Below are 13931 nucleotides of genomic sequence, written 5' to 3'. Positions count from 1 at the left end.
GTCTTCCAATCCTTATAAGTCCTCGAGCTCTGTAAAACAGGGAAAAAGAGAGGGGTAAGCATTTACATGCTTAGTAAGCTCGAATAATCGGAAAGTAAACTTACCGAGTAATTAGCATACATCTAGGCTCAATTCATGAAATCATCCATTATGAAATGATTTCCTATCATATGCACTCAATCAATGAGTTAGTCACATTTTCATATATCATGTAATTTAACTAGATGAGTTCATCATTTAATATTTAATTCACACACACACACACACATATATATATATCCAATGTTAATCTCGTTGAGTTTCTAGAAAATCTCGATGGAATACCCATTATCCGTCAATTCATACGAATGATCATTCCATATATGCACTCCCGTGAACCTTACACTCATGGCAGGATTACCAGTCCAGGCTAAATCCCTTATAGAGACAAACACCCTTAATGAGCTCGGATCTGAATTACCAGTCCAGGCTAAATTCAGACCCTAATAGGATTACCCGTCCGGGCTAAATCCTTAATGCACATATATTCTTCGGGAGGCTTGATCATTCAAGGAACACCCGTCTAGGCTAGATTCCTTTTCATACTTGAGATCACGGATTACCCGTTCGGGCTAATTCCTTTCTGTAACACATGCAGGATCTTATTCCACATGTAAAACATGGTTTATCCATCGAATTCCCTTTTAAACCTCAACCGAGACGGTTATTAACAATTTATTATCAAAGATGCATTTCATACATTTTCATGCCATCAGTAATTGCAGATATCATGCATTCATAAATCATGCAATTGGACATCTTATGCTCAGAATTTCTTCATGAAACTTTAACGCATGCATGTACTCATATTCTAAGCCTCATAATAATCATAAAATAAATATTTTGATGTCGTATTTGTGGTCCCGAAACCACTATTCTGACTAGGCCCTATTTCGGGATGTTACACTTATTTTGGCGACGGATACGGGTTAGGAGTGTTACATTAATATTATTAAAAAGGGTAAACTATCAAAATAGTCAATTTTGTTTTCTTCATATTACATTTTAGTCATTTATGTTTGAAATATTACGTTTTAGTTGCTTACGTTAACATGTTGTAACATTTTAGTCACTGAGCCGTTAATTTTGGTTAAGGTGAAACGGTAAGCTGACATGGCACGTTAAATCATAATTTGAAACAAAAATTTTAGGTTATATTATACAATTGGTCCTCATTTTTTTTCGTTTTGAGCAATTTAATTATTTTCTTTTATGTTCTTTTAATTTTTTTTCTATTCTCTTCTGCTTCTGCCTTTATTTTCCTCCATTCTACATCTCTTTTAACGTAATTTTTCTATATTTTTTATTTGTTAAAACTAGTCCCTCTTTTATTTCATTGAACAATTTAATTTAATTTTTTTTTTATTTTTATCTCTTTATTTTCCTTTTCTTCTTCCTCTTTAGTTTTAATAAATGAAAAACATAGAAAAACTACATTAAAAGAGATGGAGAAGGGTGAAAAATAGAGGAAGAAGCAGAGAGAATGAAAAAAAAAAGAAAGCTAAAAGAATATAAAAGAAAAAAATTAAATTGTTCAAAAAAAATATGGGGACCAATTGTATAATTTAACATAAAATTTTTGTTTGAAATGATGATTTAATATGTCACATCAGCTTATCCTTACACCGTTAACGATAATTAACAGCTCAGCGACTAAAATGTTACAACACATTAACTTAAGTGACTAGAACGTAATATTTCAAACACAAGTGACTAAAGTGTAACCTAAGGTAAACAAAAGTGATTATTTTGATAGTTTACCCTACTAAAAATGTCATGTATCAACTCTTAATTAGTTAAAAGAATTTTTCTAACAAATATAATAGTATAAACTATAATAGTTATGAAATTATAGTTTAGATTGCTTTTTGACAAAAAAATAAATTTAAAATATCTAACAAAATATATATAATTTGAAGGTTGTTTATTCCAACTTTTATTTTATACAACAATATAATAAAAATATAATTCAAAAGATAATAATAATAGAAGAAACCAAACAAACATGGCTATCAGTGATAATTACAATATCATATGATACTTTTTCATTAGTGTTTACATAAATACTAAAAATTCAAAATTGGTTATAAATTAAGTGGAATAAACTCAACAAAAATAATTAAAAATAAATAAAATTTCAATATATTGTGCCTTTAATATCATGTTGTCGGTTAAAAGAGTAAGTAATCTCACATTGTCTAGGAACATATTACAAATGGATTATGCGTCTAGATACACCCATATCTCACATCGCTTAAGAAAATAAGAGAAATGAGATTTTGGCTTATATAAAGAACTGTTTTATAAATTTTATTTTCACATTAATAAATGACACTAAAAAATAAAAAAATATTGATGCTGCCACTATTAATGCTAATGTGGAAGAGTGTTGGAAGTATTTTTTTTATCTAAAAGTATTTTTTTACAAATTTTTTAGTAAAATCGACCTATTCTAGTGAAATTTTCAAAAAAACAATTTATTTTGATAATTTTATTTGACATTTTAAAGTAATTTAGTCTAAAAAATTGTTGAAAAGAAGCCTATTCTTTTCCTAATTTTTTTTTCCTAAAAAAAGGTGTCCGCAATCACGTTTCCATTTTTATTCTAAATTTCCAAAATTGCAATATCTAAAATCATATTGCAGACTACTAAAAGGTTAAACGTTTTGTAAAATTCCAAAATTTCCATTAAGGGTGTGTTTGTTTGGCAGGAAAACATTTTTCCGAAAATGTTTTCTTGATTTTCTGGTGTTTGTTTGACTGGAAAAGGTTTTCCCCATGTAAAATGTTTTCACACTCACGGGTAAAATGCCTAAGGTTTTAGGGAAATTGTCTTACATAATTTTTTTCCGTAAGACATTTTCCAACTCTCTAGTCTTCCCCATTGCGCCGTTCTTCATCTTCTTCTTCTCCATCCAGGTATGTTCCTCCTACTTCTTCTATTTTCATCTTTTAATTTCCTTTTTTCCTGGCTTTTCACACATCTTCTCTTCTCAGGCTGCTGTTTAGTTTCACTTTTTGTTCCAACTCTTACCAATCTTTCCTAGCCAAGCCGTTCTTCATCTTCGTTCTTCTTCATCCAGGAAACTCTGCTTCCTTTTACTTCCTTTGTTTGTTGTTTGCTGCAATTTGTTGTTTGCTACAATTCTATTAATAATCGAAACTAGCGCATTCCTTCTAACCAAAAACAATATTTTTAGTTAACATCTTAAGATTCGGTAAAAAATAATTTTTAAAAAAAATAAATTATCTCTGCTTCCTCATGCATCCATGGTTGATGATGAAAGAGAAAAAAAACTGTTATTCTTTTTAGCTAATCCCTACTGAAAAAAGAGAAAAAAAAAGGAAAAAATTATGAAAAGACTGCTATTCTTTTTAATGCATCCATGGTTGATGATGAAATACCTCTATGAACAATTCAATGACAGTTGTTAAACTAATGAAATACTCTTCACTACATGGAATTGTAAGACCACCCATTGGATGATTAAACCCAAATTCTTCCTCAGCTTTATTTAAAAGGTCTTGAAACAATGGATGATTCAAATAAGCTATAGGAATTGGATGATTCAAATTCTTCTAGGTTGACTCTTCTTTGAACTCTTCTTTTAGAACCAGAACAAGGGCAGGCCCTCTAAGCTATTTAAAAAATAAAAATATAAGTAATAGCAATAAGGGGAAGAAGCAAATCCTACACCTTCACCTGCGAAGCGCTACCCTCCTGCTTACGAAAGACTACTTTCCAAGCGAACTATTAAAGACAGACTACTGGGAGTGGAAATAAAGCTCCAGCCCTTAGCCCTGAACTCCTTCAATATCGCACCTACTACCAAAGACTGAACCAAAGAAGGGATGGGATAGACATACAGACCCCCTTCCTTACTTGCTTACTTCCTTGCTTGCCTGGAGAGAAAGAATATTAAAAAGAAAGAAAGGATCCCCAACTTACTTAGTACAAGGAAGGGAAAGACTTACTAAAAGGCCTAAAGTAAACTTCTCTGGGTTTTGGGTGCCATGAACTTTTTTACCTTTAATTCTCATTCTTAGCTTTGGGTTGGTTTTTATTTCTCGTTGAAACGCTATGAACTTTACTATCTTTGCCCAAGTTTTAACCAAACATAATGAAACTAGAAGTAGAATAGCTTTTTTCTTTCTATTGATTTAAATGAAATAACAACATGTTTTTCAACATTTAAATGAAGGACTAGTGCTTTTCTTGACATATATACATTAGTTAGATAGATTTTAGTTTTAACATAGCAATTTTGGTTTTGTTGTTTGCTGCAATTTGGTTTAGTCTTTTAATGCCGAATAGTTGTTTGCTGCAATTTGCTATTTGCTGCAATTCAATTGTAAGTTTATTTGTAACCACTTCATATTAGACATGCCAAATAGCTTTTGTCTTTCTGTTCATGTTGGAAATAAATTTTAGTTTTGAAAATGAGTTTTTTTTCCATTAACACTGTCCACCTCGATTATTTAAGGAATCAGAACTTGGGGTTTAGTCCTACTCTTTAATTTAACTATCAGAGTATTGCTTTTCAGTTTACTTCATTTGTTGTCTTGAATTTCTTGATATGGAATTGTAGCTGGAAAACTGAACTGACTTGGTAGCTTGTTTCTTAGGCTCGGTTTGTTTTTGACAATCGATAATGGATGTTGCTTTTGTTTTTACATGATTGAATTCTACTACTCTATTGATCATAACATGCAAAAATTTGTAGCTTGTGCTTGTTGTTTTGTTCAATTTTTGTTGCTTTCTATTTGTAGGGTTAATAACATGTGTAATTTCTTTGAAAACACATAATAGTTAAGGGAAGGAGCAATGTGATGTTGAGGTTATTGACCGACATGCTAGATGTGGTTCACATGTATAAATTTTGTTTGTTGTAATCCTAGTTTGTTCTTAAAAGAAGAATCCAAAGTAGCTTCCTTCTGTTTTGGCCCTATGACAGATACAATTTTTTTCCTTCTTGTTTTTGCCAGTTGTATATAACATCAATATTATTATTTTCATGAAAAATTCTAATATAATGATGTGATTTAATTTTTGGTACAAAAATTTATAGGTTAATAGTTGATGTATTGATAGTTATATTTCTATATATTTATTTAAAATTTTTTTAATAACATGTTATGATCCGATTCGATATATAAAATATATACTTTTAAAAAATAAAATATAAAAACTAATTATTCTATATACATGATGCTTATAAAGTATTTCACTATTATCAAGTAATAACGTTACTTATTTTATTCAATTACATTTACTATGTAGTTTTAATATTTAACATTTAAAATATTTTGTAAAAAAATTATGACTTATTTATCCATATATATTAAAATTATTAATGTACATATTGCATCAAATCAATAAATTGGAAGCTTTAGGCAACCAATAGGGATACATATTCATTCCATTGACTAAATTCAAATTTATTATTAGGATATATTATTAGGATGGGATAATCTTTTTATTTTTTTTAGATAATTTATTCCATCCTCAGGCTTCTAAGGCATTCAAATTTATTCTCTCTATTTTGATTTAGTTCTAGTTAAATTATCAAAAAAAATAATTACAATTATTATTTTTGTGTCAAATTATAGTAATAAAATTAAAGGTTGAAATATATTTTTCGAAGTCTTTATACATTACATACATTTAAAATTTAATCATTAATTTTATGTTCAAGTTAGTCTCTCTACTTTTTGGATTTAAAAATTTAAATCTAATTATTTGTATGACTTTTTAAAATTTTTAAAAATAAATTCACCTAATAATAATGTAATAATAAATATGATATTGAAAAGTGTTTTTGACTTGGAAGTTATAATTATAATTATTTATTATTGGTTTTATTATTTTCTTTTTTCTCTTTTAAGACGAACTATAATGGGTATGGATTATCTATATTTGACACTACAAATAATATAATCCACTAATTTAAAGCTTGTTTGAAGGACCCTGACCACCACAAGTATTTTGTCCATCAAAATTATAAAATTAAATTGCACCATTAATATTGAATTAGTTTACATCATTCTTTCTATTTGATTTAAGTTCCCTCTTTCACTTTATAGCTTAACTAAATTCATGGTTTAACTTATTCCAAGCTCAAGAAAGAGAGCTAATCCTTGAGATCGGGTAGGGGAAAAGGGATATGATTAAAATTTTAAGTTAAAATATTTGAGTCAGGTTCAGACTAAAAATTTTTTATTCAAAGCTCGAATATTTTTAAAACAGGTTTATTTTTAAGTTCAAACTCTTTTTTATTTATTTATAATTTTATTCAAACATTTTCATATTTGTTTGTATGCACTTTAGACATGGTAACTTCATTCATATATGTGATCTTATGATAAGCTTGCATCTTTTTTGTAGTGATATAATATTTGTGTGTCATTATTTTGTGTAGATGGATCGTAATCAAGATCAAAATGCAATTGTCGGAGTTATGGCTTTAGTTTTAGCTTTTGGGGCTCTTTGGATTAAAAAATTAAAAACTAGGAAGGAAATTACTTCTCACCCTCGTGTGAATCGAGATTGTGAAAGGGAAAATTATATTAATAGTATTTTATATAGTGGTGACCAGCATTGTATTGATCTGATAAAGATGAGACCCATTGCCTTTTTTAATTTGTGTGATATTCTTAGTAGGAATAATTTGTTACAGTCAACTAAGTCTGTGAATATTAGGGAGCAAGTAGTTATATTTTTACATATAATTGGTCATAATGTAAGGTTTCGAGTGATTGGATCTAGATATTATAGATCAACTGAGACAATTCACCGTTACTTTAGGGTTGTATTGAGAGCTATTTTGAAATTGTATAAACTAATTATTAGATTACTTGATTAGTCAATTCCTAGTGAAATCAGAAACAATCCAAGGTTTTATCCTTATTTTAAAGATTGTATTGGAGCATTAGTTGGAACTCATGTTTGTGCATTCGTTCCACTTAACATTCAAGGAAGATTTTGTAACCATAAAGGGGGGACGACACAAAATGTATTGGCTGCCATCACATTTGATTTGAAATTTTCCTATGTTCTAGTTGGTTGGAAAGGTAATGCACATGATTCTCGTATTTTAAGTGATGCACTTTCACGCCCAAGAGGATTAAGAATTCCGGAAGGTAAGAATTAACATTAAATACCAAATAATTCTAGTAAGCTCATAATTTATTAGTAATATTATGTTTTGTAAAATTGTAGGTAAATATTAACTTGCTGATGTTGGATATGGCATTCGAAATGGATATATTATCCCTTATTGTGGTGTCCGATATCATTTAAAAGAGTTTAGTGATCAGGGACCTGAAAATGCAAAGGAACTCTTTAATCTTCGTCATTTATCGTTGCGAATCACCATTGAACGTGTTTTTGGGATTTTGAAGAAACGGTTTCGTGTATTAGATGCTGACCATTTTGGAATTTTCAAACTCAAGTAGATATAATTTTGGCTTGTTGTATCATTCATAATCATATAATGGGAGTTGATCCTAGTGATTTACTTAATTATGTATTATACGAGGAGTCTGAGTTGATAATACCAACTCTTACAGAGTGAGAAGAAAGAGAAGAAGCAAGAGAATGGTTTGCTAAGAGAGAAGAAATTGCACAGACTATGTGGACTGATTATATGGCTAGAAATATTAGGTAGGTTTAGGGCTTAGAGTTATTGTTTCTATATTATGTATGTTTTAGTATTAAAATTATTTTTTCTTTGTTAATGTTGGTTGGATAATGATATTGAAATTTTAGTTTGTTGGATTTTGAAATTATTATGTCTTGAATTTGTTAGATATTGAATTTATTATGTTTTAAGCTTGTTGAATTTATTATGTTAGATATTGAATTTATATGGTTGGATAATGATATTGAAATGATTGACAATGAAAATTATTAATGTAGAATGGGTAAGGGCAACAAAGAAGAGACCTCCAAGCAATTTAGGTGGACAAAATCGATGGAACATCTTTTTCTTGAAATTCTAGCAGAGAAGGCCCAGAAAGGAAATAAGCTTTCTAACACTTTCAAAGTAGTTTCTTTTAATCCTGTTGCCGTAGCTATTTCTGAAAGATTTCAAGTCCAATGTGATGCGAAGCATGTGGAAAATCATTTGAGGACTGTAAAAAACCAGTGGCAGATTATATGCACAATTCAGGATGAAAGTGGTTTTGGATGGGATGATAACATGAAAATGATCACATGTGATAGAGCGACATATGATGCAGCAGTGATGGTAATATATGTATATATATGTTAAGTATATTTCAATTGTTTTTTACTTGTTATTCTAATTGTGTATAATATCCAACAAGCACAGAAGAAGTATGAACCATTTTTGAATAAAAGCATTGATCATTATGATGAAATAGCTTTGGTTGTTGGCAAAGATAAGGCAACAGGGAATTTTGCCAGAACATTTGCTGACATAGATTTGGATAATGGTAACCAAGATTCAGTACCTATAGACGGAGACAATGAAGAGATTGAAGAGGTAAGAACAAATGTATCTTCATCTGGCACATCCAAACATAAAAGAAAAAATGTTCACGAAAGTGTCGTTGATGAACAAATTAAATTTGTGGGTGAACAACTTGGCAAAATTACTAATGCTTTGGAACAATTTACTACGGATAAGACACCACATCTTTACGAAGAAGTGATGTCGATGGAGGAAGAAGGATTTGATGATGGCTTCTTGTGTTCCGTGTTTGATTATCTAGTAAGTCATGAATTCGAGGCCAAAGCTTTTTAGTTAAAAGTAAGAAGCATAGAAAAATTTGGCTTCAAAAATTTTCTCAAGGTTGAAGATATTGATACTTTTAATGTGGTGTAATATTAGTTATGCACTTGGACAATATTGTTGTTATTATGTGGTGTACTACTAATTATACTAATTATGTATTTGGATAATATTATTAATTCCTAGTATTAATTGGATGCTAATTTATAATTATTCAATCCTTGTTTTTATTTTTTTATAACACAATTACAAATAATTTATTTGAATTTGGTTGTTTTCAATTTATGACGGTTAATATTCTAGCTTAAAAATTGAGTATTATTATATATTTAATTTGAATTATTTTTTAATTTATAAATAAATCATTGCAATATATATAAAAACAATTTAAAGTATAAATTTATTAAAAAATAATTTAAAATATAAATATCTGTAAAAACAACTTTTCTGGAAAATATTTTCAAGAAATCTGTCAAACAACAGAAAATATTTTACACAAATTCATCAAAACACCAGAAAAGTAAATCATTTCTAGAAAAGTAAATCATTTTCCAGAAATCATTTTCTGGAAAACATTTTACTGACAAACAAACGAACACTAAAATCTCCTCCGTTTTGTAAAGGCTTATATCAACATAGCCTTTGTGTATTTAGGTTTTTTCAAATTAAAGCAGTATTTCAGCATATCTCTTACGTTTATTTTGGCTTGTCCAAATTAATTTAAGATTTCTTTAGCTTGTACTTGCAAGCAAATATAATAAATTATAGGATACAATTAGAGCTCTCCATAAATCAAGTCCGACTAAAATTTTAAGCCCAATTAGTAAGTTTGGATCCGGCTAAAAAAGAGATTTAATTCTTTGTTCAAATTTGATTTGGATTATATATGTTAAATTCGAACCTAGTCTACCTGACTCATTTTTTTATTTTAAAAAAATATTTTATTACATAAAATAAATTTTAAATATATTAAATACACTAAATACATTAAGGAAACAAACAATAAGGCCGCATAGTTATCGAATCCAACCAGACACCTATGATACACGATAGTCTCGTTTGTGTCCTACAATCAAACAACCAAAAACATTCGCTGATGACCTACATTCAGACAAGCTTTAATCGAACAACTTTCACTAGGATCATGGACCAAGGAAAATGCCGCATTCGTCGAGGATCGTATCATGAGGGTTACAAACGGTTGGAGGCCAGCGCTGAGCCGCCTCTTCTTCACTCGTATCCCCCCATCCCCAATTTTATTAAATATCATCAAAAGGCAGGGGAGCTTTTTAAATTTAGAATACTGGTTTATAGAAAATCAAATCAAAGGGATCTATAATTTCTATATAAAACATGAAATCATAGCAAATGAGCAATATATCAAATTTGAAAAAATCATAATAAAAAAAGTAAAAAATTTAAGAACTTTAAGCTAAACATTAAAAGAATCAATTTCAAAAATCTTTACTATATTGAAAATTCCAACCACAAAATTTTTTTAAAAAAAACCCCAAAAATAATCACATGAAACTATGAAAAAAAGTGTATATATATATCCAATTAAACAACAAAGAAAAATGTGAAGAAAGTTGAAGAAAAGCACAGTTACCATTACATTATTTCTATATTAGGACTTCATTGACTTATTTGTTGAGGATCGCTACGGGGTTATCATCCGAGTCAACGAGCGTGACTCTGTTGGACTTAGCAATCCTCTTCTTTTGAGAATCATCAATCGCCAACACAATCGGCATCGAAATGTTGACGAAAGAATCATTGCTGAGTCAGAGCGAGTTAAAATGAAGAGTTTGGAGGAGCTCTAATTCTCTCATGAACCCGGTGAGGGGGCTTACCCAGCCCTCACTCAAAACATGGACCCATTGCAAGTCGATCCTGCTCAGCTTCACCCTGGGCAACAGAGCCGCTTCTCGCTTCTTCAACCTCCGCTCTGGCTTCGCCACGTGGAGGTCCACGAACTTCCCACCGTCCGACTCGATCAACCCGGCTCGAACAGACAATTGGGAAACCGGACAGGGCTTGAGAAAGATATGTACAATATATACAAACAATGTATAAAAGTATATATAAAAAAACAGAATTCTAGAATCTAGATACATGTATAAAGATTTAAGGTTTGTACCTAAAATACCCCAAAATCGGCAGTAAGAAAAATAAAATAACAAAATATATGAACTGTGGGACGACATATATACCGAGCAAACTAGTGGGACGATGACGGCGATGACTGAAGGCTAGAGCAGATAAGGTGACAAAGGAAGCATCAGTGGTGACAAAGGAAGCAAGAAGAAGCAGGAAGCAATGACAGGAAGAAGCAAGAAGTAGGACAGAAAAAGCAACGTTGATGGGCTAGAGCGGGACGAGTAGACGGACAGACAGACAGCAACGCTAGAGGTCACTGGTGGAGCCATGGAGGTGGTGAGCGGCACTTAGGGTAAAAAAGTGGTTTATCTTAGTGTTGTGGAGGTGGTGATAGCGAAGGGAATTAGGGTACGTTTGATTCACTCTAACAGAATAGGGCTGTAATTGAATAGAGTTATAATAGCATTATTGTGTTTGGTTGAATGGAATAGATCTTGTAATAATATAAGAAAAAATGCTTAAATGATCGAAATACCTTTAACTAAATTTTTTAAGTAGATAATTAGTGTTATTGTTATTAAATTTTAATAAAATTATTGTTAAATATATTTTATTAAAATAATAATAAATAATTTAATCATATTTTAACATAATTATTATTAAATACAATTTAATAAAATAATGTATAATTTAATAACATTCTTAATATAATTATCATTACATGAATTAAAAAATCATATAATATTATAAAAATAGTATATAACCTACTTTATTATTTTTAAACTGCAGTACATATTTAATGTGCTAAAATATTATTAGTGAAACAAAAAATTTAATTATTCTACAATAAAAAACAAAATATTAGAAGTAATAAATAGTTTCAGAATTATATTTCACATCCAAACATAATATTCATATATTAACAAAAAGTTACATGATTTCATTTTCTTATATGTCATAATCCATATGTTAAATTTTACATAAAAAAGTTACAACATTGTAATGACATTCTATTATGTCATTATATCATCCAAATATTACAAATATAAAAAGTTACCAAAATATCATCAACACAACCATGATTTTCAATGGTCAGTAAGAAATTTTCTAACCTATTCCAGCCACATAGTAGAAGGTAAACTAAAAAAAAATGAGCATTTGCGTTAGATGGTCTAGAATTTTGCTCAATGCACGATAGCGCTCATCCTCATTAAACCTTTTACTTCACATAAGGTTGGATATAATTTTAGAGCACTTTCTTGAATTGTAATTTTTTACTTTTGTTAAATTAGCACTTCGGAGGCAATACTCCTACTGATTTCAAGGCAACAGTCTATATGTTTTTTGCCAATAAAGTGGCAGCATCAGTAAATGAGGTAGAAGAAATATGATCACTGTAACACCCCTAACCCATATCCATCGCTGGATTAGGGTCACGAGGCATTACAGAACATAAGTACAGTTCCGAACATTCTCATGCTAACACATGTCATATTCATATATACATGTAGAGCATATAACTAATTAAATATTAAACATACATTGTAAAACATATTGTATATACGAATCACAGGTTTATCACTTTATTGATAAGCGAATACCAATAAATAAAAATCGAACATTACAATCCTTAATTCCTATATGTGCGCATATTTAACCAATTAAATAGTATCACAAGGCATTTTATCCCTTAGCATATATGGCATTATCAACTTCACAAATGATCACAAATATTTCATTAAACATTTAAGTTATACCAATTCTACCATTCAATCTTAAACTAAAAGTTTACCAATTACATACCCGAAAACAGATATATATATATACTTGTTACTTATTAAATATGCAATTTACTAGCAAAACATACCTAATACCAACTCAATATTTATCTTCATTAAATGTACCTATTTTACCAACCACATAAGCATAATATATGCATATACATTTCCAATACAAACTGAATCATAATGACAAGCATCATTTGTAATATCCTGCTTTTGGGCCTAGTTGGAATAGTGGTTTTGTGACCATAAAATCCGAGATAGAAATAATAATTTTATGATTATTTTGAGGTCTATGATATGATTGCATGATTTTGTGAAAATTTCGTGAAGAAATTTTATGCATAAAGTGCTTAAATTGAAATTAGGGACTAAATCGAATAATTTGCAAAACTTGCATTCTAGAAGTTTCTAGTATGAAATTGTTTTGAAATATTAATTAGGAGGTCTTAAATAGAATTTTTACCAATTTCTAAGTCTATGGACAAAAATTGGACATGGATGGAATTTTTGGAAAGTTTAGTAGTAAGGGCATTTTGGTCATTTAGGGGTAAACTGAATTAAAATACAAAATTAAAAGCCAATTTTGCTCATCTTCAACCCCATGGCCGAATATAGCAAGGAGAAACCATGGCTAGGGTTTTTCAAGCTTCCAAGCTCGATTATAAGTCCGTTCTAGCCTCGTTTTTAATGATTTTTACGTTTTTAGAGTCCCGGTAGCTCGATTAAGCTTATGCTAGCAATAATTCAACCTAGGGTTCATATTTGGAAAAATACCCATAGGTGAAATTTGTGTATTTTGGTGTTTTATGATAGAATATGAGGTTTTAAATTATGTTAGACAACTTCTGTTACTCGGTTTTAAGCGAAAACTAGCAAAAGGGCTTAATCAGTAAAAATACCTAATAGTCATAAGTACATGTTAGAGTGAGAATTTGATGTTTCCATAGAAGGGAAAAATGATCAGCATGTCATAAAACATTAGAAAATAGGCTAAAGTTTAATTTACGAGCTTTGGGGCAAAAGTGTAAATATGCAAAAGTTTAGGGGCAAAACTGTAATTTTGCCAAAATATGATTTTGGGTCAATTTGAATAATGTGAGTCCTAATTAGACTATATTTTAAATGATAGAGCAAGGAAAACTGAAATTCGGGCTAAAATGGAAAAATACCAAGTTGTGGACGAAATGGTAAAAGTAGCCATTTTCGCATACGAGGTAAGTTCATGTGTAAATAATGTAGCATAATTGTTATT

Source organism: Gossypium hirsutum, chromosome A13, assembly GCF_007990345.1.
Source record: "Gossypium hirsutum isolate 1008001.06 chromosome A13, Gossypium_hirsutum_v2.1, whole genome shotgun sequence".
NCBI classification, from domain to species: Eukaryota; Viridiplantae; Streptophyta; class Magnoliopsida; order Malvales; family Malvaceae; genus Gossypium; species Gossypium hirsutum.
Note: the sequence above shows the minus strand (reverse complement) of the source record.